Below are 27,376 nucleotides of genomic sequence, written 5' to 3' on the forward strand. Positions count from 1 at the left end.
CCTGCTCGGTGTGCGCCCAGTGTAAGGCACCTAGACACCTGCCCAGAGGGAAATTACAACCCCTACCCGTTCCACAACGGCCGTGGTCACACCTATCGGTGGATTTCGTGACGGATCTTCCTCCGTGACAGGGAAACACCACGATCCTGGTCGTTGTGGATCGGTTTTCTAAGTCCTGCCGTCTCCTTCCTTTGCCCGGTCTCCCTACGGCTCTACAGACTGCGGAGGCCCTGTTCACCCACTTATTCCGGCACTACGGGGTGCCTGAGGATATAATTTCTGATCGGGGTCCCCAGTTCACGCCTAGGGTCTGGAGGGCGTTGATGGAGCGCCTGGGGGTCTCGGTCAGCCTCACCTCAGATTTTCACCCCAAGAGTAACGGGCAGGTGGAGAGTTGACACTAATGATCAATTAGCCTTTTAAAATTATAAATTTGGATTAGCTAACACCATGTGCCATTGGAACACAGGAGTGATGGTTGCTGATATTGGGCCTCTGTACGCCTATGTAGATATTCCATAACAAATCTGCTGTTTCCAGCTACAATAATCGTTTACAACATTTAACAATGTCTACACTGTATTTCTGATACATTTTATGTTATTTTAATGGACAAAGAAATTGCTTTTCTTTCAAACTTTTGAACGGTAGTGTATATGGCTACAAGGTATGTGAGATAGAGAGAAAGAGAGAGCAGATTTCATAGATAAAAAATAAACTCCCCCTGCACTGATATAAAAACTTGATCATCGGCACAAGGTCTTAAAATGTAGAAAGGAGGAAGCAGGCATAACCGCGGGGAGAGAAGAGAAAGAGACGAGAAGTCTACACACATTACATAAAACAAGGCTGGGATTCAAAGATCACAGAGGCTCTGTACAATATGAGTGGCAGGGTTTGAATCAGGACGGTATGCACAATTGTATGTGGCATATTACTACACAAGGCAGCAACATCACAAACCACATCACAGGATCATGACCTGGACCACAAGCCAGTTCAGAGTCGCATTCTTAAATTGTGCCTCTGATCTTCGAGGTTCTAGCTGTGGTTCAGAATATCATCCCAGACACGCAATTACAGGGCTCTGGGTTAGTGGCTACAAGTTGTGCTGTGATGTGGTCCAACCAACCTGGAGCAGTGTGAGAGGAGAGGAAGGCTGAGGAAGCCTTGTGTGAGGCAGGCTTTTATAGGAGGGCATAGGAGGCAGACTGAGGGCTCTGGGTCATTGGCTACACATAGTGTTTTTTGTCGATGTAGTGGTCTAACCTAGATGAGTGCGAGAAGAGAGGATGGCCTGCGAGATAGACTAGGGAAGCTGTGTGATAGGGGAATCGGTTGTGGGCCTGCATCATTGGCTATAAGTGGTGTTGTGTGATGCTACAGTGGAACTTGTAGGAATGTGAGAGGAGAGGAGGGCCATGTGAAAGAACCACAGGGCCTGAGAGGCAGAGTGAAGAAGCCATATAGTATGAGAGCCAAGGCACAGAGGCAGGCTTTTAATAGAGGAGGAGGCAGATGGCCCACGTTGAAAGCAGAGGGCCCTTGTGATAGTCCTGAACAGCCCCGCTGAGAACAGGGAAATTAAATGAGGAATTTAGATTCCTCAAATTAAATGTCTTGCTGATTTCCACCTTTTCTGTCTCTGTAGATATGTCCCAAATGGCACCCTATTCCCTATGTAGTGCACTTCTTTTTACTGTCCGTGGTGCTGTGGACCTGGGTTGTGTCACACTGTACCTTAGAGACCTCTCTGATCAATACACACGCATACCTGATTATAGTCAGGATGATAAATGCTTATAATGTATTCCATTTACAGCTCTGACAGTGGGAGTCTGGGAAAGGAAGGTACCATCACACTATGGGGTCTCCTGAGGGTCATATTCAATGGGTTACGGGTGGGAAGAAACACAGAAGCACCACTATGAAACACTACACTCTCTCTTCAATATGTTACAGTATAGCAATATAACAAATGAGATGTAATAGAATTACCTAGCATTCATTAATACATTCTCCCCCAAGGAATAAGGTCTTGAGGACAGTGTGGACCATGTCAGGTAAGGACATTGCAGTATGTAAATTAATTGATTTCACTGATTTTGGACTCCAAGATCTCAAACGGCATTACTATGCAAACTAGATGTCAAGACGGCAGAATAATACTAGCTCTGATGGAAACCAAACATATTCTGAATGTGATATCATTGTTCTAAATGTAGACATTTCAATAATCGGTGTGCAACTGTGTAACCACCAGGAGGAATTATCCTGGCKTTATTATTGCCACCATTGCAGCCATAAGCTCATTATTTGACAATCAGCTAAATGACAAACACACAATGTCAAACAATTAATTAATTACAGATGCATAATAAACTAGAAACTAGCCCTACTATTACCAAACTATAATCATTATTTTGTCACTTCGTAAAGATCAACATACCGTACAGTAAAGTGGTTTACATTCCAGAGTTCTCCTGTAAACTCTGGAGAAAAATGTACACATTAACATAGCTCTGATGAGGCTTCTGTTTGAACAGTTTAGTTTAAGTTTAATGTATTTGCACCAAAGAAAACAAGTGATAAATAACAATACAGATTAAATAATAATAATAATTAAACGGTGTGCAGGTGTGGTTGGTCAGCCCAAGGGCTTATATGAAAACCACACCACAAAAAAACGATATACATTACATAAGTACACAAAAAAAAAGGTTTGTTAAAACAGATAACAAAACATTTAAGTCATTTAGCAGACGCTCTTATCCAGAGCGACTTACAAATTGGTGCATTCACCTTATGACATCCAGTGGAACAGCCACTTTACAATAGTGCATCTAAATCTTTTAAATGTAAGATAACAAAACCTACTAATTATAAATGTATAAATTAATTGATCAGTAATCACCACCCAAATTTTTTAATTTAACCCGCATTCATAAAAAAGTGATTCAATTCACATGAAATAACATCAGGATCACTATAAGGTCTTATTTCCAACAATACATTGAGATGGCATAGATGGCTTTTTCTTATTCAACAGTTGAGTGATGATTTTCCAAGTTGACTTTTATTATTTAAAATATATTTTGGGGGATATCTGAAGTAGGTGAGTAAATTTGTTCTTATACTTTTTTTTTAATTAGCAGAATTCAGGGTAGAGGGATTTGTGATAAACTTTTTACACAACTAGTTCTTTTTAACTGAAGATTTTTTAAGACCAGTTGTAAACCAAGGTTTCTAGAACCTTCTGCTGCTCTCTTACATGATTTAACTAAGGGAAGTAGTGGTAGTGGTGAAATACAGAATTGAAAGATGTGAGTCCACATCGGCCTGATTATAAACATTTTCCCATGAAACATCATCAATCAATAACTACTTTTGTTAAATATTCTACATCGAATGCTACTAATCATTCCCATCTGTTCATTTCCAGCTGCCAAAGAGAAGTGGAAAGTGGTCAGAAATGTCAGTATAAAGTATACCTATATTAGCCACATTATTCAAAGAGTGTATACAAATATTATCAATAAGGGTTGCAGATGAACTAGTAACTCTTGTGAGCTTAGCTGGATATACATAGCTGGAGTATAAAGTATTCAACAAGTCAGATGTCAGTGTGGTTCTCACTTTTAAATCAGTTTATGTTGTAATCCCCCAATATAAAACACATGTTATCATCAACATTAATACAATCCGAGGTTGATGCAAGGATTTCAATGAAACTACCATTGTCAGAATCGGGTGGCCAATAGATGCATCCAATTACCACTTTTTTACCACCAAAAAATTAACAGGAGGGAATTTCTATGAAAAGAGATTCAACATCAATGTTATCAGATGTAAATGCGAGGTCCTCTCTTACAAAGAATTGAAAACGTTTTTCAACAAAAATGGACACTCCTCCCACTCTTGATGTTCAACAGTGGTGAACAGCATTATAATGAGACGTCTCTTCAGCCAACCATGTTTCTGAAAGGGCAACATTGGAAAATTCATGACTGAGAGAATACAGATAATGAACAAGGTGGTCATGATTTTGAGGAACACTGTGAACGTTTAACAGTTGTATCTGAGTGTTTAAAAACAGTTTGAGTCTTATCACTTTCGTCTGTTTGACAATGTAAGAACTCTGGTCAATTCACCAGTCAATGGAAGTAGATAAAATGTACTCACATAATATTTGCAAAAGGTTTCATAAACTTTTTGAATGGCATGTTTTGTTGTGGTATTTTCTGCTGGTCCTTGCAGAATAAGATCATCATTATGTTTATCGTAATAATAAGTATTTASAGAATAATCCATTCAAATGGCAGTTGCTTTAGTTTGTATTTATTCTCCTTCTAGTGGGCAAAGTTTGCACATACTCCAGTAGACCTACATTTTGTCAGTGTCCCTGCAACCCGGGGAATTGAGACGTCCCTATCCCCTGGAAGTTTAAATGTAACATGGTTAAAAGGCGCTGCATGGTCAATCTGCCCTCTGCATTGGCTGTGCAGCATTTACGGTGATATGGCCTCTGCAGAAGTCAGGGCATTCATACTTCTTGCGCTTCACGGAGCAGCGCAGAGCTGTTGAGCAGAGCTGTTGTGAAGGAAGTTGTCAAGGAAGTGAGTTTGTGTTTATACAGGACCTCCCGCCCTCACCTACTGTCAACCAATCATGTCAATGCGGAGCTTTACGGAGCCCTCCGCATTGTTAGAGACAATTTATGCTTGATCCGAAAAAGTGGTCAAAGAGTCGGTATGGAGGGTATGACGCAATTGCATAGCCTCCGGAGGCATGCAGAGGCCAAATTGAGCTCCTCTGAATTTTGTAACAATGCAGAGGTCTCCTTATAGCTCTGAATTGACATGATTGGTTGATGGTAGGTGTGTGTGTGTGAAGGGGTCCTGCATAAACACAAACCCACTTCCTTGACAACTTCCTTCACAACAGCTCTGCTCAACAGCACTGCACTGTTCCGCAAGGCAAGAAGTATGAATGCCCACATTTCTGCAGAGGCCATATCTATGGGAACAATATCATGCCAAATGTATTGTGAATTGTGCATGTTGTATTCGTGTATCATGATCTGTACAAATAAGTACCAATCCACAAATGTAAATCACCAATCCACAAATGTAAATCACCAATCCACAAATGTAAATCACTTTCCACAAATGTAAACCACTTTCCACAAATGTAAATCACCATCCACAAATGCAATTCACTATCCACAATAAGTTATCACGAGTAGACAGCACTTTGTAGTCGTAGAAAAAAAGTTATCACGCGTAGAAAACAATTTGTAGTTGTAGAAAAATAGTTATCACGAGTAGAAAGCGATTTGTATGAAAATAAGAACTTGACCCAACGTTTTAGTGTTGCTGTAGGTTTATTAGAATTCCAAAAGACGGCGCTAGGATCCAGCATCCCGAGCTCTGATTTTCCCTCCCGCCGGTGCAGCTCGATCTATTCTAAACGGTCCGCCAGAACCCTCACATGCATGCCGCTACTTCCTGGATGGAAGAATGGAACGCTTCCAGCGCTGCCTTTGCCTTTGCGACATTCTCTCTACAATAAATCTAAGTGACCGCGCGAGTCACCGCTGAATGGACGAACACATACAATCAGTATTATTCGAACACTTTCTCTTCAAGTTTTACGAAATTGAGTCGGACTCGTTTACTTTCCCTCTAGGATTTACTTTTTCTCCGTGAAAAGAAAGCCTGTCTGCATGTGGCGGACTATCACAACTATTTATCTGCGTTCCGCATCCATAGATATTTTTCGAAACATATGCTGAATTGGTTTCAAGTGAATTACCATCAAGCTAAACTCAATTTGGGGTTGCAGTTGTGTTCAAATCCTATGTGGTTTACATGTGTTTTCTGCAATCAAGTTTATGTAATTTTGTAGACCTCAAACTTTGTCACCCGTTGCCTTCTTGTTGCTCTCGATGACTATTCTGACATGCGGCGAATACTGGAATCTAGTCACTGGTGGACCTTATCCTTAATGTTTTCAGCATTGGCCATGTTTACCCACTGCTATCCTGGTAAGTCGTTGCATGGTTTGCAATATTGTATTATATTTGACAATGTTCATCGCAGTGTGTGTCATGCATATGTAGGCAACAGTGTTCTTATATGTGTCATGTAATCAAGGGGAATAACATTGCCAATGTTATGTTACCCCAATCACGAAAAGATAACAGGACGAGAAGACTTGCTGCTATAGCTACTGCCGCACGCATGGAAGAGATGACATTCATCCTACATACATAACGTGACTTGCTGAAATGGGCTACTCCTGTCAGCAATTCAACATAATTAAAATGACAATGGAGAAGAATGAGTCTATGCATACATCATGTTTAACCTGTTGTAACCACACATGGGAAATATTACGCTATAAAATGTTCTAATGGTTTCAGTAAACCACCCGAGAAGATTTTGCGCGATTTTTAGCTCATACAGAAGGTGACAGGGCGTCTGTGTCTGTCCGGTACTTTAGCAGGTCTGATCGATGCACACATACAGTATGTAGTGATGTAACAGTGGGACTGGAACCTGGCCGGTGTCCAGAGAACGAATCGAGGGATCACGTCTCCTAAATTCCTTCGCTCCCCGCGCATGGCCGTCCAGAGCCGAGGTTTTAATGCACCATCAAAGCCTTCGACTTTGAAAGGCTAGGCTATAATTCTGAGTGCTAAACATAAACAATGACATGTTTGAGTGCATATAGCCTTTAAGTACACAAACACTTAATGAGGCAGTTCAGTCCTTTACTCGTGTGAATGGTGAATAGGATGACAGCCTAGAAATACAAAATTGCCTACCGATGGTCTCCATATAATTCAGTACTAAAGGCTAACATTGGTTGTTGAGTATAGACTTCTCAACGTGAGAATATGGTTGCAAACCAAGGGGATGCACTCATGCCATTACATTGCTGCAATTTGTGGTTTCTAGATTAAACAGTGTGTCATAGTTGATGACCTTGATGGAAAGTTACAAACTCCCATTGTGAACTTTAAATGAAACATGCATGTCAGCTTATTACAGCTTCATAGCTACATTGTTATAACATTGTACTTGTGTTTTTAAGGCAGTGACCTGTTGTCTGCACAGCTGCGCTCTAAGTTAAACTCTGCTATTCTTTGCTACATCTCCTCAGTATAAGAGGCTGAACAAGTCACATATTGAGATTCAGTCATCAATCATGTAATAGTTTTCCAATGTGATTGTAGTGTTGGTCCCATAGGAGCTTTTCAGGCAGATGGGTGAGAGATGAAGAGGTGAGGGATGAGAGAGAGAACAGTAATAACATTTTCTAGGACAAAATCAGGGAGGGGCCCAGCCACTGGACAGACGCTAATGATACTGCTGCCATGGATGTGCATATCTTAAAAAACATTACTCAAGATTCACACAGAATAGTTACATGGTTTCAGTTTCCATAAGTTGTGTCCTGTCTGTCACAGGTCCTTTTCAGCAGGTCACTCACAGCCACATAGAACGGAAGTTGAACCATCCAGAATATTTATCTGTCAAGATGATCACCATATCCCCCTGGTCACATCTGGTTTGCACCGTCGGCATCCCATCACCTGTCCTATGAGCACCCAAGCTACAGAGATGAGGAAGAAAAGCAGGAGGATTATGGTACTGTCTGAGACACATTCAGATTAGATCCCGTATTCATAAAGTGTCTCAGAATGTGAGTCCTCAACCCCCTGCCCATATAATCTTATTTGTGATGATCTAAAAGGCCAAACTGATTCTAGATCATTCAGGACTCCTACTCTGAGACACTTTATACAGGTCCAGACCTCCAGAGAGAGAGGAGAGCCATACTCTAGCCAGGAGAATATGCTCTGTGTTCCATCCACTCTCCTCCTTAAACTTCATTAGAACAGTGATGAATGTCCAGGCAATAAGGCACTCTTACTAAAGGACTAATACTGCTGCACTCAAGGACTCAGACATATCAATGACTGTCCTCTGTCTCTCCATCCCCTCCTCCATCCTTCTCTTAAACAATCTCTCCCTGATGTGAGCTGTCAAGTTAGCTGAGCTTACGGCTGAAGAGTCAGTAGCTACTGCTCTGGGTGGGTAGAGGGCAGTATGGAGAATTGAAAGGGTAATTCTCTGGCAGGGGTTTACCTGATATACATCCTGCCCTTTCTCTGTCTCCTCATGTTGTCTTTTGACTGTGATTTTTAATGTGCTATTGTTGCTGTTATTCAATCAATGTAGATGGCCCTTGGCATTTAAAGACCTAGTCCCCATAAAATGTTTGTCCTGTTATTGTGGGAATATCCCTAATGGATGGGTATTGTTAATGTGTTCATTTTCAATGTGTGTGAGCTGTATGTTACATAATGTGTTGTTGTGATGGAATGCTATGGGGAGATCGCTCACAGCACTTCAAAGTTCAAACAGTCTCAGAAAGAGGCACGTTCTTGTCACTGATGATGTTTACTCTTTTGCTAGTGTAGGCTATTGTCGTTCTCTGCAAGAGCCTCTCAACATTTTCTAAAACAGTAACCCCTCTATTGATTTGGTTTGATAGATATACTCGTTCTCACTATATTATTAGAGCAAAGCTGAAACCAAGCTACAGTATTTCATCCCGTGTTTAAACAAAGCAGTGTTCATATCTGAAGTCCTTCACTGGTTACACATCACGTTCACCTCCCCTCACATCAAACAATGGAGTGATTGAAGCATTTTGCTACAATCGCAATACCATGTGTATGTGACAAATAAAATGTGATTTGATTTGAAGCATCATGGAGGATTTGGTACTCTCGGTAATCCACGCTGTTCTCTGTATAGATGAGGGAGCAAAACGTAAGGTTTTTAAAATACTGACAAATACAAATCAAGGAGCCAGTCATATAGGAGTACAGTACATACAAGCCCTGTCTTAAATGCATGTCTGAAGTGAAAAAGGCACATCTTATATTTTGGTATTTGGCAAGGTTACTACTGTTTTGCCTCTGTTGATTTGATCGACTCTATGCTGTCCTTAGATGCAAAAGTCTCTTGATGTTGGCTGTGTTTAGAAGGTTCCAGAGTCTTTTTGATATGGCCCAGCTCTGCTGAGAGAGTTAAGCACAGTGAAGGGCCTTTCTGCTAATGTAACTCTCAACACTGAATCTGTTTCCCACTTGTTTAAAGGAGGCTAGAATAAAATGGAGGGTTGTTGGATTATTTTGACTTGGAAGGGTTGGGTTTTCCAAGGACATGATTCTCCTTTGTTTTGGAATTCTCTTTGTGTTCTATCGTTATATGTTTACATGACATGAGAGTATCTTATGTAACTCACATGAGTAAGTGATATTTAAGGAGATTTGGAAATCCAATAAGTGTGCTTTATGTAGTATACATCAAATGAACCTGATATTGTGTATGCGTGTCTTAGCTGTGTCTAAGACATTGTGAAGTGTTTGCGTGTGTGTACACAGCTGTGTGTCTGCATGTGCTCTCCGTCCTATGATTGTGTGTGTGTATGTGTGTTTTCCATGCTATTAGTTGTTGACAGGGAAAGGCTGAACCTGTACAGAGTGTTGCGATGTCAGTCTGACAGACTGATACCTAAGACGGGCCAAAACAGCCTTATACACACACACACACACACACACCACACACACACACACAACACACACACACACACACACACACACAACACACACACACACACACACACACACCAAACACACCAACACACACCACACACACACACCCACACACAACACACACACACACACTACCTTGAAGCTGCTGCAATCCTTAATGGTGAAACTGCCACGTTTGTTTGGGTGGGTAATACAACAACTAAGAAGTTACTGCAAACAACCAACACAGTTTTTTCTCCCTTAGACATATTGCACAAGTGATCGAACAGCACAATATGTACTGCATTTTCTTTTACCATGCTGCATGATCCTCGGCAACAAAAACAATAACAATGGTGGTGCGGCCAGTGGCGCAGATCTTTTGTGGATTTCGGCTTTAAGGAGCTCTTGTAAACAGCCTACAGACATTCTTTGTTTAATMCAATACTGTGTATTGCATTCTTTGTAGTGTCTGCTTCCCTCATGCCTAATGAGGCCTAAGCTCCGTTGTGTTTGAGTGGCTGCCAATATAATGAAATCAGAAAGGGATGGTTCTTCCTCCCCATCGCGTCTCTGCCTCTCCTCTCCAATCCCTGACCAGCATATTGAGAGGTAGTAAATCATTTAACTGAAAGCCAACGGGATCGATAAAACAAAGGCATTAAAAGTAATTGGACACATCGATCGAAATGCACATTTTTCTATCGGAGATCAGTTGGTCATTCTTTCATGTCTCTTCCATGCCGAAACAGAAACACAATTTAGCATACTTTATCAGTAGGAACCTCAACAGAGATGTACCCAAGCTTTCCATCTTTGGAATCAAAATTGTGGTCTGGTGATTTATGCTAACTATTGTTGTGTTTCTTCCAGAGCAATGAATTTTCCAAAGACTGGCTTTGAAGGTTTTTGACACCATGACTCACCTTGTGGAAAGCAAGTCTTTTCAGGAATATCACAGTCCTCTTATTAACCGTTCCAAATAGTTTGTCTTGCCAAACTCTTCTTGTCTTTGTGGAGCCAGATGGGAACCCCTGAACTGGACAAGTGGAAAGCCCTGCCTACTCTGCCTGTTTTGACTTGAATAAAAATAAATATTACCAAGGCAACAGCGGACCTATAATTGCTCAAAGTATCTGTATGCTACTCGTTAATTTTCTAAATTTGACTACGCAGTGTACATGTATTAAGCCAAAAACACACAGTGGAATTAAAGATTCTGTTCAACATGAGGTTATGGCACTCAACCCCACTGTCACCTGAGGGTACGTACAGTAGGCCTATCTTTCACAGAATGATGCAATATGGGAGTTGGAATGAAGTGTAGAATTATCTTGCTGAAAGCTACGAGCAATGGAGTACACAGTTCAGTAGCTAAGTGCATTCCTCCCCAACACAATTCATGAGTGTTGCTTGAGGGGCAGGTGTAATGAAATGAACATAGCCTGAGACCTCAAGCCTGGCATGTCTCTGACTGTAAACACACACCACAAGCAAACAAACTGAGTTGATTTCTGTTGATTTGATATCCTTGTTTTCCTAGTAGATATCCTTGTTTTCCTAGTAGGCAAATACAGTTGAAGTCGGAAGTTTACATACACTTAGGTTGGAGTCATTAAAACTTGTTTTTCAACCACTCCACAAATTTCTTGTTAACGAACTATAGTTTTGGCAAGTCAGTTAGGACATCTACTTTGTGCATGACACGTGTTTGTAGGAAAAAGGGGGAGGCTTGCAAGCCGAAGAACACCATCCCAAACGTGAAGCACGGGGGTGGCAGCATCATGTTGTGGGGGTGCTTTGCTGCAGGAGGGACTGGTGCACTTCACAAAATAGATGGCATCATGAGGAGGAAAATTATGTGGATATATTGAAGCAACATCTCAAGACATCAGTCAGGAAGTTAAAGCTTGGTCGCAAATGGGTCTTCCAAATTGACAATGACACCAAGCATACTTCCAAAGTTGTGGCAAAATGGCTTAAGGACAACAAAGTGGCCATCACAAAGCCCTGACCTCAATCCTATAGAAAATCTGTGGGCAGAACGAAAAAGCGTGTGCGAGCAAGGCCTACAAACCTGACTCAGTTACACCATCTCTGTCAGGAGGAATGTGCCAAAATTCACCCAACTTATTGTGGGAAGCTTGTGGAAGGCTACCCGAAACGTTTGACCCAAGTTAAACATTTTAAAGGCAATGCTACCAAATACTAATTGAGTGTATGTAAACTTCTGACCCACTGGGAATGTGATGAAAGCAATAAAAGCTGAAATAAATCATTCTCTCTGCTATTATTCTGACATTTCATATTCTTAAAATATAATGGTGATCCTAACTGACAGACAGGGAATTTGTACTGGGATTAAATGTCAGTTTAAATGTATTTGGCTAAGTTAAAATGTATTTGACTAAGGTGTATGTAAACTTCCGACTTCAACTGTAGATCAGCAAGCAAAGCGTCTCACTCCGACAGTGCAGCCGCTCTTAGTCCTAGTGAACAGCCTCCTCATTAAATGCTAGCATTTTTACCACTTTAGAAAGATCCAGTGCAGCTATTTTTTTATCTCAATATAAAATCATTTCTGGGTAACAATTAAGTACCTTACTGTGATTGTTTTCAATTAAAATGGTCAAAAAGAAACAAAAATTGCTTCTTTGGAAAGAGCAATTTCTCAAGCAATAATTATTTCGGAGTGGGGAGGGGAAAACTGAAAAGTATCTATTATTGGCAGAGAGGTTTGGAACTCTTTCTTATTGGTCTATTAACAAATGTACCGCCTAGTGATAGCACCAGGCAGGTCAAAACTCCATCCCACCAAAACAGGCTGAAATTTAAAGCATCCTTTTTAAAAAATAAACATTATCATAATGTACTTTGAGACCCCGAGGGCCTGCTGTACTTCCAAGGCTGAGAGACTCTACCTTGGACGTGTATTATTTGTCACATGCTTCGTAAACAACAGGTGTAGACTAACAGTAAAATGCTTACTTACAGGACCTTTTCCAGTTATGCAGAGTTAAAGATGGAAATTATGGTGGAGACATTATGTACAAAAGAAGTTAAGATCAGTGTAGAAAACCCCCCACACAACATAGCAGAATTGGTCAGGAGCCCTTAAAGGCGTTGGCATGCTTCGGTTTGGGTGGCACCTAGCCGAGTGTACTTGCATACTCCCTTAAAAGATGTTCACTTGAAAAATGAAAAAAAGGAGGGAACGTGACAATATCACCCCGGGACATTGGAGGGCGATGAGCTGGTAATAGCCATCTACAGCCAAACAAGGAAGAGACGTGCAGGAGAATATATTAGTGACACAGAGAGACTCTTAACTGGGATCTACAAGATTTGCTTTACCTAGCAAGACAGGCACGAGACAGATGTAGGGGCGTACTGCCGAGAGAGCGATGGTGGAGTGTTTCAAGAGTTCTTTTGGATCCAAACTGCTGCAGAAGACCCTCAATTTACCACCACCTGCTGTTCTGCCATGTACCACACTGCCAATTCAAAAGTTTTCCTGGGAGATGCAGCTTTCCCCCTACATGAGAACCTCATACGCCCTTATCCAGGTATGTTGATAATAGAATGTTGGAATCAATTTCACTTTTTTTAATTTTCCCTTGTTACGGCATACATGTATGCAACTCTATGGGAAATACAATTTTATCAAGGCTTTTGGAATATGGTTCCTGGAAAAGGGTATGGTGTTTTATTGTTGTTGACCAAATAGGCAATATTTTATATCTGACATATTCTCTTGTTACCTCTCATTCACAGGTGTCCATGTCAATGAACCTGGGTGTACCTACAGTCGTGGCCAAAAGTTTTGAGAATGACACAAATATTAATTTTCAGTTTGCATGATGGCAATTTGCATATACTCCAGAATGTTATGAAGAGTGATCGGATGAATTGCAATTAATTGCAAAGTCCCTCATTGCCATGTAAATGAACAGAATCCCCACTGCATTTCAGCCCTGCCACAAAAGGACCAGCTGACATCATGTCAGTGATTCTCTCGTTAACACAGGTGTGAGTGTTGATTAGGACAAGGCTGGAGATCACTCTGTCATACTGATTGAGTTCGAATAACAGACTGGAAGCTTTAAAAGGAGGGTGGTGCTCTTCCTCTGTCGAACATGGTTACCTGCAAGGAAACATGTGCCGTCATCATTGCTTTGCACAGAAAGGGCTTCACAGGCAAGGATATTGCTGCCAGTAAGATTGCACCTAAATCAACCATTTATCGGATCATCAAGAACTTCGAGGAGAGCGGTTCAATTGTTGTGAAGAATGCTTCAGGGCGCCCAAGAAAGTCCAGCAAGCGCTAGGACCGTCTCCTAAAGTTGATTCAGCTGCGGGATTGGGGCACCACCAGTACAGAGCTTGCTCAGGAATGGCAGCAGGCAGGTGTGAGTGCATCTGCATGCACAGTGAGGCGAAGACTTTTGGAGGATGGCCTGGTGTCAAGAAGGGCAGCAAACAAGCCACTTCTCCAGGAAAAACATCAGGGACAGACTGATATTCTGCAAAAGGTACAGGGATTGGACTGCTTGGGACTGGGGTAAAGTAATTTTCTCTGATGAATCCCCTTTCCGATTGTTTGGGGCATCCGGAAAAAAGCTTGTCCGGAGAAGACAAGGTGAGCGCTACCATCAGTCCTGTGTCATACCAACAGTAAAGCATCCTGAGACCATTCATGTGTGGGTTTGCTTCTCAGCCAAGGGAGGGGGCTCACTCACAATTTTGCCTTAGAACACAGCCATGAATAAAGAATGGTACCAACACATCCTCCGAGAGCAACTTCTCCCAACCATCCAGGAACAGGTTGGTGATGAACAATGCCTTTTCCAGCATGATGGAGCACCTTTCCATTAGGCAAAAGTGATAACTAAGTAGCTCGGGGAACAAAACATCATTATTTTGGGTCCATGGCCCCAGACCTTAATCCCAATTTGTGGTCAATCCTCAAGAGGCGGGTCCAAGCATTGATTATGCAAGAATGGGCTGCCATCAGTCAGGATGTGACCCAGAAGTTAATTGACAGCATGCCAGGGCGGATTGCAGAGGTCTTGAAAAAGAAGGGTCAACACTGCAAATATTGACTCTTTGCATCAACTTCATGTAATTGTCAATAAAAGCCTTTGACACTTATGAAATGCTTGTAATTATACTTCAGTATTCCATAGTAACATCTGACAAAAATATCTAAAGACACTGAAGCAGCAAACTGTTTGGAAATTAATATTTATGTAATTCTCAAAACTTTTGGCCACGACAGTACAACTACCGCAACTCTCGTTTTCATAGAGTCATAGAGAATGCATTCGGCATCATGACTGCAAGGATGAGGATTCTTGATCGGCCAATCTAGTGTAAAGGCTAAGGACATTGTGAAGGCATGTGTGGCCCTCCACAACTACCTGTCCTCCACGGATAAAGCTCATGAGCTGAATGCAAGATACGTGCTTCCTGCTTTTGGTGACATGACCCTCCCTTCTGGCAACTACCAACCTGGAGAGTGGAGCATGGTTGTGGCAGTGGACAACAATCTCCAAGAGCCAGGGAGACTCTCGTGCCAGGGCGACACTGCTTGCAAGTGAAACAAGAAACAAGCTCAGGGACTTCTTCCTCTCCCTCCCTGTACCTGTGCCATTGCAGGAAGACATGGTAAGGAGAGGACAACTACTCAACCCAAGGCCAGCCAATCATGCAGAATAGGCCTATGTTTGGACTGCTCACCCACACACACCCTTGATGGACACACACAGACTCACAGTTCTTCTTTGTGTGCACTGTGAACCAAAGTACTTTGTACTAAAATTAGTTTTAATCTTGTTAATAAAATGAAACTTGATTATATCTCACTGTGCTTTAAGATTAGATTTAAGATTAAGATTAGATTGAACTACACCACACAAGTAGAAGAAAGCCTGTAAAGTCTGTAACACAGCTCTTCTCAATGTTGTCAGCACTTGATGTTCAAAAAGAATGCATTGAAACACCTTGTATTGAGATGAAGTAACAGAGCTTTTTTAGTATACAAAAATGAACCTTTATTCTTGCATCAGGGCTCTGAAAGTAAACCACAATACAACACAGAAGTGTCTGCTGAGAACAGACATGTAAACAACACGTGTCAATTAAATATAATTAAAGTGTCAGACAAATGTAATTATTTGTACATTACAAATGTCTGCGAAAAAAACAGACGTAAACAACAAAAGTGTAAAACATGAAAGTGTCTGACTCCTGAGATGTTAATTTCACTGTGGTCCCAGTCGTTTGTTCCATGTCCTCTTCCTGAAGTCATGTTTGAAGTCATTCAGCTGGTGATCGAATTCCTCCCAGAGTTTTGGTGATATTTCATCCATGAAATCTGCTGTATGTGCCATGGCCCTGTGAAGAGAGGGGGAAATTAGAGGAGTGTCTGTGGAGAGCAGTGTGGTGAGGAAAGGGAATCATAGTAAAGGAGGAGAGTCTGAAATGTTTTGCCTCTGGGACAAGCTGGTGACTCGGTGCATGACGTTCTCCAGATCTTGACGTCTGTAGTCATTTGCAATGCCTTTGTGAGTGATGTGACACGACCGGAGTCTACAGCTCTTTCCTTCCTTCTCACACCCCTGCTACTACTGCTGCTGCTCTGTGGCGTTAGTGAGGAGTAGGTCTTGGAGGTGGGCCCAGGATAGAGCTTCCTATGTCCGGCATGGAGATGGTTTCCCATTCTGCACTGCAGTTCAGTGTGGGTTATGGGCTGGGGGCAGTGGACAGGCAGTGCTGGGTTGCAGAGTACAAAAACTGGTGCTGTCCCCATTCACTGGTGTTTGCCTTTTTGAAAAAGAAAAAAGTACACGGCTATTTAGTACACATATCCAAACCATCCAAAAGTATCAATGAACCATGTATCAAATATCATTAACTGAGACTACAATTAACTACAATGTTTCAAACCTTTCAAGAGTTGAGAAGGCCTGGCCAAGTTACTTAAATTTTGCAACATTTTAGCTAGCTGGACCTTGCTACTGAACTTTGACTTCGGTTTTACCGAGATGGGAAGCTTAGATTTTCTTTCTCTGACAAAATTATGTTTGATCAAAAAGTAAAAAGTAAAAAAAAAAGACTGCTTTAAGACTGCTGCTATCCACTGCAGCGCCCTCTGTTGTGTGTATGTGTAATGTGTATTTGGGTACGTGTGTGTGTGCATGACTATGTGTGTTCGTGTGTGTGTGCAGTTACTGTATGTGTGCATGCCTGTGTTTGTGTGCGTACTTTGCGCCAGTCACTGTGATCAGCTCAAATGTACTCTGAGTGGACAAAGTTTGTGAACATTTACAGATGCACATTTCAGATCGCAGTCATCACCGTGGTGAAGTCTGGAGATGTAAGCAGCAAGGCATTTGCACGATGTCATGATATTATCCCAGTGACATATCACAGGAAGTAACTACAGTCAGACGGACCACAACTTTTCCTGGATGAGTTGGACCCAACACCTGTCACTTAGTAGATTTTAGAATTCTCTTTGAGAAGTTCACTTTTTGTTTTGTTTTTTGTGTAATATGACATGACTTATGATGAAGTTAAAGTAAAATATTATATAACCATGAATGACAATAGCCTCTGTTGTGAATATTTGTGCCCAAATGGATGGGGAAGAAGTGCTGAGTGAGTTAGTTTTTGAGGCAGAGAGAGCAGTGTTTAGTGTGCAGTAGAGAAGGCTCCATATCCATGCTGTTGACATAACCCCTGTGGAGATAATGCAAATGTTTCACTTCCCCTAACACAAACATCCAACCACCCTCTAGTAGCAGCCGTAATTAACCACACATTTGAATATCATGACCTTTTCTTCTGTTATTTTCATATTTCAATAACATTGTTTCAGGCTTCTCTCAACAAAAGATAGCTCTCATTTATTGTCAAACTGTCAAAAAGTAGCAGTTGCTAACCAAAAAATGGGATCTAGATTCTGGATGTGAAATAGTAGAACAGTACAAATTTGAAAGAAGCAGCCTGTTTTGTAATCCTAACTTCATATCCAGTTCAGAATAAGCCTGACACCAGATTATGGGGGGACAAGTAAGCAGGTTGTTTGGTCACATCGCTGTGTGCATCGCTCCCTGCCTACCCATCACACTGTTAGAGGAGCTATTGGCCTGATAGTGGACGTCTGTTGTTGACAGGATTAGTCCCCAGTCATGTGACACGTGTGTTTATCACAGCAGAGACAACCTCTCCCCTCCCCAGCCAGATGATTACCTAGCTGGGGATTCTAGACACACACACACACACACACACACACACACACACACACACACACACACACACACACACACACACACACACACACACCACACACACACACACACACACACACACACACACACACACACACACACACACACACACACAAACATCAGTGTAGAAAGCTATGGGCTGTTAAAACACAGTGGTGGTTCATTGAGGTGTATTGAATGGGTCTCTTTCTATGTCATTGGTCATTTTGGTCGTTGACTTTCACAGTGCTACTGCTCTTGTAGAAATGAAGGCTGTCACCTCTCCTGTGTCGAGGTATAATCATCAATTCTGCGCACTGAGATCTCTGTCACTTTGGCTGTTCTCTTCAGGCCAGCCCACCCATGGCACGGTCAGACCTTTTAATCTGGAACACCAGTAGGATCCAGAGCTCTCATCCCTCTGCTTTGTTATGATCAACTAACTGAGCCATTCACCTGAATCAGAGAGGTGCAGGGGGCTGCCTTAATCAACGTCATCGGCACCAGTGGAGCAGTTGTTGTGGGTTAACTGCCTTGCTCAAGGGCAGAATGGCAGATGTTTCCACCTTGCCGGCTCGGGAGTCAACCAGTGACCTTTCGGTTACTGCCCATCACTCTTAACCGCTAAGCTACCTGCCCCATATGAAGTGGGTAAAAGAGTATGTAAAGATGGCTGGTAACAAAATATCATTACATTTCCGTTCTGAGTAGTGCCACTGTTCAGCAAAACAGTAATATGATGAGGCAGAAATATATACTTCCTGTAACGTTGACCATGTAATATTCACAATATTCAACATAAGAGTTTAACAAAAGGTTACTTTTGGTCAAGTCCTAAAGCAACCTTTTTCTTCTGCCAGTCACTGAGGCAAGTAGATTAAAAAAATCTACCAGCCACTCCGATTTTTTACCACCCAAAATATGTTTTGCATTAATTACATCACAAAACACAAAATTAAATGAATGATTATGCTTAGTAATGTTTCTAAAACAAGGAATCTATTACTAGTAAGATGCAATGTGGTACATTTCTGAATTAAATGTAATATCTTGTGACCTGTGTCTAACCAAAATATCAGATGAGACAAATGTCAACTGCACCATTTAAGGTGAACGTGGTAATGGGGCCACTCAAGTCTTCATGTGTGTCTGTGAGAATCTGAATAGTAGATGCCAAAGACGTCTGTTCTCTTCGCTAGCAGTGGAAGCAAATTCAAACTTTGAAAAATAACCTACCTTGTGAACAAAACATTATACATATCCAAGAAACACAAAGATAAAGTATCACTTTAATGTAACCCAACTTGTATGCCTGTGCGCATTGCTTTTAAAAACGAATCTTTCAGCACTTAATTGACAGTGCACACAGACCCCCAGCCAGCCAGGCAGTGCTGCTGCGCGAGGTAGGATARCTATAACGTTAGGATTTCTATATCTTTGTGCGTTTCCAGAATTGAAACAAATGTCAGAAATACTTTGAAAACAACTACTGCAGCATTTATTTTCTATAAATCACTACTCACATGTGCCCATACTTGACTTTTTATAATGTTTATGAAATGCTCGCACTGTAGAGCCCTGAGTGTGACCTGCCAACGGGGCTGGTGAATTAAACATTCTTACCTGCCAATGCCAAAATCTCCCCACATTTGGCGGTTGATGATTTTAGGCCCTGGTTTCAGTGTATCCTTTTCTCCCTGATTTGTTTGATGTTTTTGGTTGATGAGAGCAGAACATTTAAAAGGGAAGAAGTTCACACAGTATGTTGGATCRTTGCTAGATATTGCTGCACTGTTGGAGCTAGAAAAWTTTTGTTGCACCTGCAATAACCTAACGTAGCAGGCGTAAAAGAAACGCCTGAAACTAGATCCCCTACATACTGGTCTTGACAAGAAGAAAAAATACTGRCGGGGAAGGTTCTCTTCTGCACTGTTCAACCAATCCAGTAAATGTGGAGGAGGAGTTAAGATGGAGTGTTGCCTTGTTAACGTCCAAAAGCGGAAGTCGCGTCACATGGTCTCGTTCCATTGCCCCTGACACTCGGAACATACGATTGTTGGGACTCTGCAGAGCTTACACCTGCGATGCAATCTACAAAACTGGGTACGTGACCATAAACGTTGARTTGATTTGAATGCACAAAGATGAAAGGACGGTACTTACTGTCACTCCCAGCGTACTGAAAGAAATGTATTACTCGTTGTGAAGAGGAACTCGTATGTTCTTTCTTTCAGAACATAATGGCTCCTTCCCTTTACACAACATGCGTCATACAAAGTGCATTCAGTGGAACGTTCAATTTACACTTGTATCAGCTGGAGTGGTTAGTGCACACTGTAGACCTACAGTAACTGCCTGCTGTACAYAGCCATCAGTTGAATCCCTCTTCATGGTTCTCTTCATCGTGGCCATAAGCCCAGCCATGCAGTATCAATTCTCCACTAACATCAAAGGCCAGTTAAATAGGAAGGGAGGAGGGCTGCAGGGCAGGCAGGCATAGTGTAGAGATATAGACTGATTGTGTCCCAAATGGCATCCTATTCATTATATAGTGCACTACTTTTGACCAGTGRCCATASGGATCTGGTCAAAAAGAGTGCACTATGTATAGAGCTGTTGGACTCCTCTACTATGTTGGTATTGTATTATAGAATTTATAGCCATAATTGTAATGTAGTCATCTGGCCAGTTGGCAGCCAGYCTAAACACCTCATCAGCAGCGGCAGTGGAAAAAGAGAGGCTGTACTTGAGGAAAACTTTTCTTAAATATATTCAATCAGCTTTTTAAGAACCACATTATTTGATGTTACTGCAAGGTCAAATTGGCTAGATGGTGCTACAGGTTGCTAAAGGAATAGTTTATAGTGAAGAAAGAAAAACCTGCAATTGACCAGATTCACATGTGGTATAGTGGAATGCCTTAAACGTTGCAATGATAATGAAGAATGAACGTGTCATTGGCAAACACAAGGGCCTGTTTTGGGTGTTATTGACTATCCTTATTTGTGGGCAGATGCCTACAGTATTTACAGTTTTCATCATTAATGTCAGTCGTCCAGGTTAATCACAGACTGCAGGCGTCAAGAACATCTCAATGATGTGCTGTGGATGTGTGATATTATTCACAATAGGCTAGTCGCTACAGTAGAATTGTTTTCTAAATCAATAGCTGTACCATTCATACAGGGAGTCATAACTCCTGACAATGGCCCGAGAAATGACCTGGAAAGCACCCAGCACTTTAGCACTGTAATTGCCACACGTTGACAGCATCACTTTACTCCCAATAAATTCACTGTGACAGTATTTGTTGCTGTGTACTATATGTATGCCCAGGAGCATGGACTGTATCCCTGTTTGATGATGATAGGGGACACAGAKCAGGCCAGGGAGTGTACTGTACAGTACAGCACAGTGAAGCCCAGGAGAGTTCAGTACTGTAGAGTAGACTCCAGTACAGTCCAGTAGAGACCTGTAGAGTTTACTAGTAGAGAGCCTGATTCTGGGCGGGTCGCACATTTGCTGACATAAGACTCTAGTTTAGGATTTGAATATTTTATCCACAGTACATATAGCGCTGGGCGGGCTGAACTGCTTGTTTTGAATGAAAGCAGGMAGATGTGTGTGAGCTGTCATTACCCCCCTCTGTGTCTAATCTGGTTAATGGCTTTCACCAAAGCCCCCGATACACTTAATCACAGAGCTGAACACAGCACACCATTAAAGCTACAGTTTGGGATTTGTTCAAAGGTKATTTTAATCAGTGAGCAAAACAAACAGGCTTTTTACCTGTGGCTGAATGAATCCACTGGGTGGACCAACGGCTGATGCATATCGTTAGTTAGTTAGATGACTGCAAGTCAAGACCAGGAGACATTGGGTCCTTAATGTTATACCACTAACAGTAGATAAGCAGTGCATATCAAAAACAAGTCTGTTCTGTTTTTAGAGCACACATTGAAGTGTGTAGTTTAAAAATAACTTAGTTCAACATTGACTTCTCAGGGTCGTTCCATGTCATTTCTGCAGCCATGACACCCACCATAACAGATCGTTCTGAAATGATTTCTGTAGTTACAAACAGATAATATTAGCATTGGTGCAACTTTATTTTGTTGACATATAATTTGAKCTCTTAGATATTAAGCTAAATGATTGCAATGAAATTGGCCATTTTAAATGATAGGATTCAAATCCTCTTTCWTTTGCTTTTTGAGGTGGAACGACCCCTCAGGAAGTCTTACAGTGGGGCTTGACAAAAGAGGTCAAGTTTTTCCTCAGTKACACAATAGAATACTGGGTCATCAACAGTACCATTATGAGTACAGAGGAAATGCCAGGATGTTAGGGTTTTTCCCACCACACTGTGTGGAGAGGGGAAAATGGGCTTGCTGGAGACTACATGACTTACATGACCCAATTGGGTCTAATGGCTGGACTTGTGATGCTCCTTGTGTGAATCAGATCCCTGTCAGAGAGATTTAGTTTCAGAGTAGTAAATCTGGTCAATGTTTACAAAAAGTGATCTCAGTAAAGGTATTCTGTAAACAATTGTACTGACAGTGGAACTAATCTAAGATTCTCTGAGGAACAACAAAGCTGCTGCTTTGCCCTAGTGATATTTGACCGGTCAAGTTACTACTGACCAGGAGTTCTTCCCAAGTGYAGGGCAACCTTACTAGGGATTGGTCAGGTAGCAGGCATCCAGGTCAGGGATTGGTCAGACGCCCAGCTCAGCTCATGTCAGCTCTGTGTGTCGTTGAGATGAAGATGTAACACTGATCTGAGTGGTTGACTAGCTTACTAAGCTTCTTTTCTCCTGAAGCTTGATCTTGCACAAATGAAAGATGATGGATCTCAAGAAGGGTTAACAGTATCTATAAAAGCATGTAACGTAATATAATTAATGCTATGACTGTGACCATAATTAATGCTATGACTGTGTTTCTTCACAGCATTGTACCTGTTTCCATTGAGGTTGGTTTTGAGAGCCGTTTAGTGTTTGTTTGACTATTAATTCGTTGTGGTTTATGTATAAGTCTTGGGGCTGTGTTCCCATCACCACATCGTTGGCTGATTTTAGCAATCTCTTTTTTTCCTGGCAGGCCTATGGGTGGTATAGTTCTGAGGGTCAACACAAACATCGTCTCCAGCTGGAGATGGAGAGGAAGAGCCTGAGGAATGAGAAAAAGCACACACACTTCTTTTGGCATCTTGTTCTCTTCTCTCCCGCCCCCCTCAATTCACTCACTGTTCTTCGTACCGTTTTCTCACCTTTCAGCTCAGTGAGGTTTTGTCTGTGGAAATGGATGGGTTTTAACATGGTGGCCTTTCCTCTTATAAACACTTACTTAAGTAGAGTAAACACAAGCGGAGAGTTTCTAACCATATGCAAAAAAATATAGACCGGGAACTTTGCCATGTAAACATGTGCTAGCTGGATGTGATGTGCTGTAACCGTCGGTGGGTGAGTTGTTCACAGCACAGTGGGCATTCTTCATGGGAGACAAACTGGGATAGCAGCTAGGCTTGCCACACAGACATCAGCTGCCAGCCGGCCTGAGTCTACTGCACATCTGTTCTCCACATGGTTCCCAGGAATTCCACAAGAGCAGTCTCTCACAGTCTGATGCTTTCACTAAACATCTAGCAATGTTCTCATCGAGTTGCAGTCCCTGTGGAGAGAAGTCTCTGGTTGGTAGGCTTATATGTATGTTTGGATTTAAGTCAGTTCTTAAGTCAGGAGAGTCCATTAGACTTGATACACAATAACTAGGCCTGATTTCCATCATGGTAACACTTTATTTGAATACAAGCTAATGTTTACGTACAGAACATAGGGAATGCTGAACAACAAAACTTGTTTTTTAAGGTTTTGCTTTTGGGAGATATCCTCTCTTCCTCTGTGTTTGGCTCACACATAGAATCTGTCATTTAATGAAGAAATGACATCATAGATGAAGATGCTGCTCTCAACTGGATCATGTCAATCATGGTAGAAGGTTAGAAGTGTCCAACAGAACTACAGACAACCACCGAACCTCTTAGAAGCTTAAAAGCTTGGAATGAAGGAACAGTGCCTCTGGGTGTACATACAACAATGACCTACCACCCAWGTACAGTATATGACTGTTTAAAACATTGTAGTGGGTGGGAAAMACTTTGATCATGGTACATGATGTGGCTTGCTATACTATAGCTGGAAGGATTCAAAGCCACTACTGGATTATTCAGACAGCAACTTGATGTGATTCTAGCTAAAATGGAAGAGAGTTGGATGTGGTTATGTGAACATGAAGGGTTGAGAAGCAGATACAATGGCGCTGCGCACACAAACTCAAATCAGACWTTCCTTTGGCCTTGTTGTTTTCTAATAGTATTTTAATTGTAAACAGTATTACAATGAAGATTTAGGACATCAACTAAATATAAACCAGCAGATTTTTGACATGTCCCCATAATACACTCTGCAGTCCACTAATCCGCTACTGTTGCAAGCCAGTGTACTGTAACTAAAGCAGATTATTGTGCCAGTTTTTCCCGTGCAGATTCAAACAGAGAGAACAGAAGTCAACTCTGTCTGTTGTATTATTTACTGTAGGATCACATGATCTCTGCCGCTTTTGCAGGGTGCATCCCAAYTGGCACCCTATGCCCTTTATAGGTCACCACTTTTGACTAGAGCCCAAAGTAGCGCACTATACAGTACCAGTCAAAAGTTTGGACACACCTACTTATTAAACGTTTTTTCTTTATTTTTACGGATTTCTACATTGAAGAATAATAGTGAAGACATCACAACTATGAAATAACACATATGGAATCATGTAGTAGCCAAAAAAGTGTTAAACAAATGAAAATATATTTTATATTCTAGATTCTTCAAAGTTTGCCTTGATGACAGCTTTGCACGCTCTTGGCATTCTCTCAACCAGCTTCACCTAGAATACTTTTTCAACAGTCTTGAAGGAGTATCCATATATMTTGAGCACTTGTTGGCTGCTTTTCCTTCACTGCGGTCCAAATCATCCCAAACCATCTCTATTGGGTTGAGGTCGGGTGATTGTGGAGGCCAGATCATCTGATGCAGCACTCGATCACTCTCCTTCTTGGTCAAATAGCCCTTACACAGCCTGGAGGTTTGTTGGATCATTGTTCTGTTGAAAAACAAATGACAGTCCCACTAAGCGCAAACCAGATGGGTTGGTGTATTGCTGCAGAATGCTGTTGTAGCCATGCTGGTTAAGTGTGCCTTGAATTCTAAATAAATTACCAACAATGTCACCAGTAAAGCACCCTCACACCATCTCCTCCATGCTTCACGGTGGGAACCACACATGWGGAGATCATCCGTTCACCTACGCTGCGTCTCACAAAGACACGGCGGTTGGAACCAAAAATCWAAAATTTGGACACATCAGACCAAACGACAGATTTCCACCGGTCTAATGTCCATTGATCATGTTTCTTGGCCCAAGCAAGTCTCTTCTTKTTATTGTTGTCCTTTAGTAGTGGTTTATTTGCAGCAATTTGACCCTAAAGGCCTGATTCATGCAGCCTCTGAACAGMTGATGTTGAGATGTGTCTGTTACTTGAACTCTGTGAAGCATTTATTTGGGCTGCAATTACGGCGGKTGGTAACTCGYATGAACTTATCCTCTGCAGCAGAGGTAACTCTGGGTCTTCCTTTCCTGTGGCGGTCCTCATGAGAGCCAGTTTCAGCATAGCGCTTGTATGGTTTTTGTGACTGTACTTGAAGAAACTTTCAAAGTTTTCCTGGATTAACTGACCTTCATGTCTTAAAGTAATGATGGGCTGTCGTTTCTCTTTGCTTATTTGAGCTGTTGTTGCCATAATATGGACTTGGTCTTTTACCAAATAGGGCTATCTTTTGTATACCACCCCTACCTTGTCACAGCAGAACTGATTGGCTGAAACGCATTAAGAAGGAAAGGAATTCCACAAATTAACTTTTTTACAAGGCACACCTTTTAATTGGTTGAGAGAATGCCAAGCGTGTGCAAAGCTGTCATCAAGGCAAAGGGTGACTACTTTGAAGAATGAGTCAGCGTGTCCCCTAACTTTTGACTGGTAGTGTATTGGGAAGTGGTTCCCAAGTCCAGTCCCCGAGTACTCCCAACAGCACACATTTTTGTTGTAGCCCCGGACAAAAACACCTGATTCCACTTGTCAAGGGCTTGATGATTATTTGACATGTAGAATCAGTTGTGCTTGTCCGGGGCCACAACAAAAATATGTACTGTTGGGAGTACTGGAGGACTGGAGTTGAGAAACACTGATATAGGGAATAGGGGACCATTTGGGACACAGCCTTGCACTCATGCCCTCAGGATCCCCCTGCAAGGCTAAATAATCCCTGCCAGGGTAGAAAGTGCTTACTCATAGCAGGGACCATGCTGAACGTTTTGTAGAGATGTATTCCTGGGCGGGCTGAAATATTTTATACTGTATTTGTACTGTATTCCTGACATTTTCTCTTCCTGGTCCTGAGTGTTGTGAATGCCCTCATTGGAGTGGAGAGCAGAGCTTGCTTTTTAACACTGTCACTGTGTGAATGTCTTTGTTGATAATTATCACTGCTTGAGTTCAACTGAATACGATTTTTGAGCTGGGGTGAGTTAATTAATCCAGGGGATYAGCATGTTCTTCATACCCCTCAGGTCCATGCCAGGCTATACCTGGTAACCATGCTCATGGTTAAGAGAGGGAAGTATGYACTTGTATGGATAATAATGAAGGTGTAGTGGTCCTGTGGTGGCTTTACTGAGGTATTACTTCTCTTCTCCAGGGTAACACTGCTTGTTTTTGAACACTGTGTGAGGTCTACAGGGAGAACTGTGTGGAGCTGGAAATAGAAAGGGCTAGTTGGATATATGGTTCAGGGGAATAGGAGGAAAATAATGAGTGTGTGTGAGAGATGCTCTTTGTGTTAAGGAGTTGTTGTGTTTTGTCTGTTTTCCAGTCTACTGTATAAATCCTGAATACTAGTATTTAATGGGTTGCATGTTGCGTGACAAAGATTATCTTGAGGACTGGTGCCCACCAGACGAAAGGTTGTACTCGAAGGATTCTCATTTAATCAAGTGCATTATAGTGTCTTGGAAACATGATGACATTTCAAAGGAAGGTAAACAATTAGTATGGCAACCTTTTGTCATCATTGTAATATCATCAGATTGACTTTAGATGCAGTATAACTTTAGCTAGGTAGCTAAGATTGAGGGGACAGCACTGGATTTTAGCTAGCCAAAGTTGGGATTGCTAGCTATTTTTTYCAACATTTGCTAGCTAATGTCAACATTGCCCTTTCTCGAAAGTAAATTTGACYACATCAAAATAATGGCAAAGTTGTTTCCTAATAATTTTGCCTACTTTTGTAATGTCATGGTATTTCCAAGCCACTAAGTAATTCAGACAAAACAATCATTAGCCCCCTTTTTAAGAATGACRGGGCACCACTCGACCTTCA

At 41.7% G+C, this 27,376-nt stretch overlaps 1 long non-coding RNA gene and 1 pseudogene across 1 annotated transcript in view; one reads left to right on the plus strand and one right to left on the minus strand.

The window, feature by feature from the left end:
• Positions 1-27,376, minus strand: part of LOC139028395 (uncharacterized) — a 285,368-nt gene that overhangs the window by 177,280 nt on the left and 80,712 nt on the right. The window lies entirely within an intron of this gene.
• Positions 5,485-27,376, plus strand: part of LOC111970319 (receptor-type tyrosine-protein phosphatase gamma-like) — a 227,927-nt pseudogene continuing 206,035 nt past the window's right edge.

This window comes from Salvelinus sp. IW2-2015, linkage group LG11, assembly GCF_002910315.2.
Source record: "Salvelinus sp. IW2-2015 linkage group LG11, ASM291031v2, whole genome shotgun sequence".
Taxonomy (NCBI): Eukaryota; Metazoa; Chordata; class Actinopteri; order Salmoniformes; family Salmonidae; genus Salvelinus; species Salvelinus sp. IW2-2015.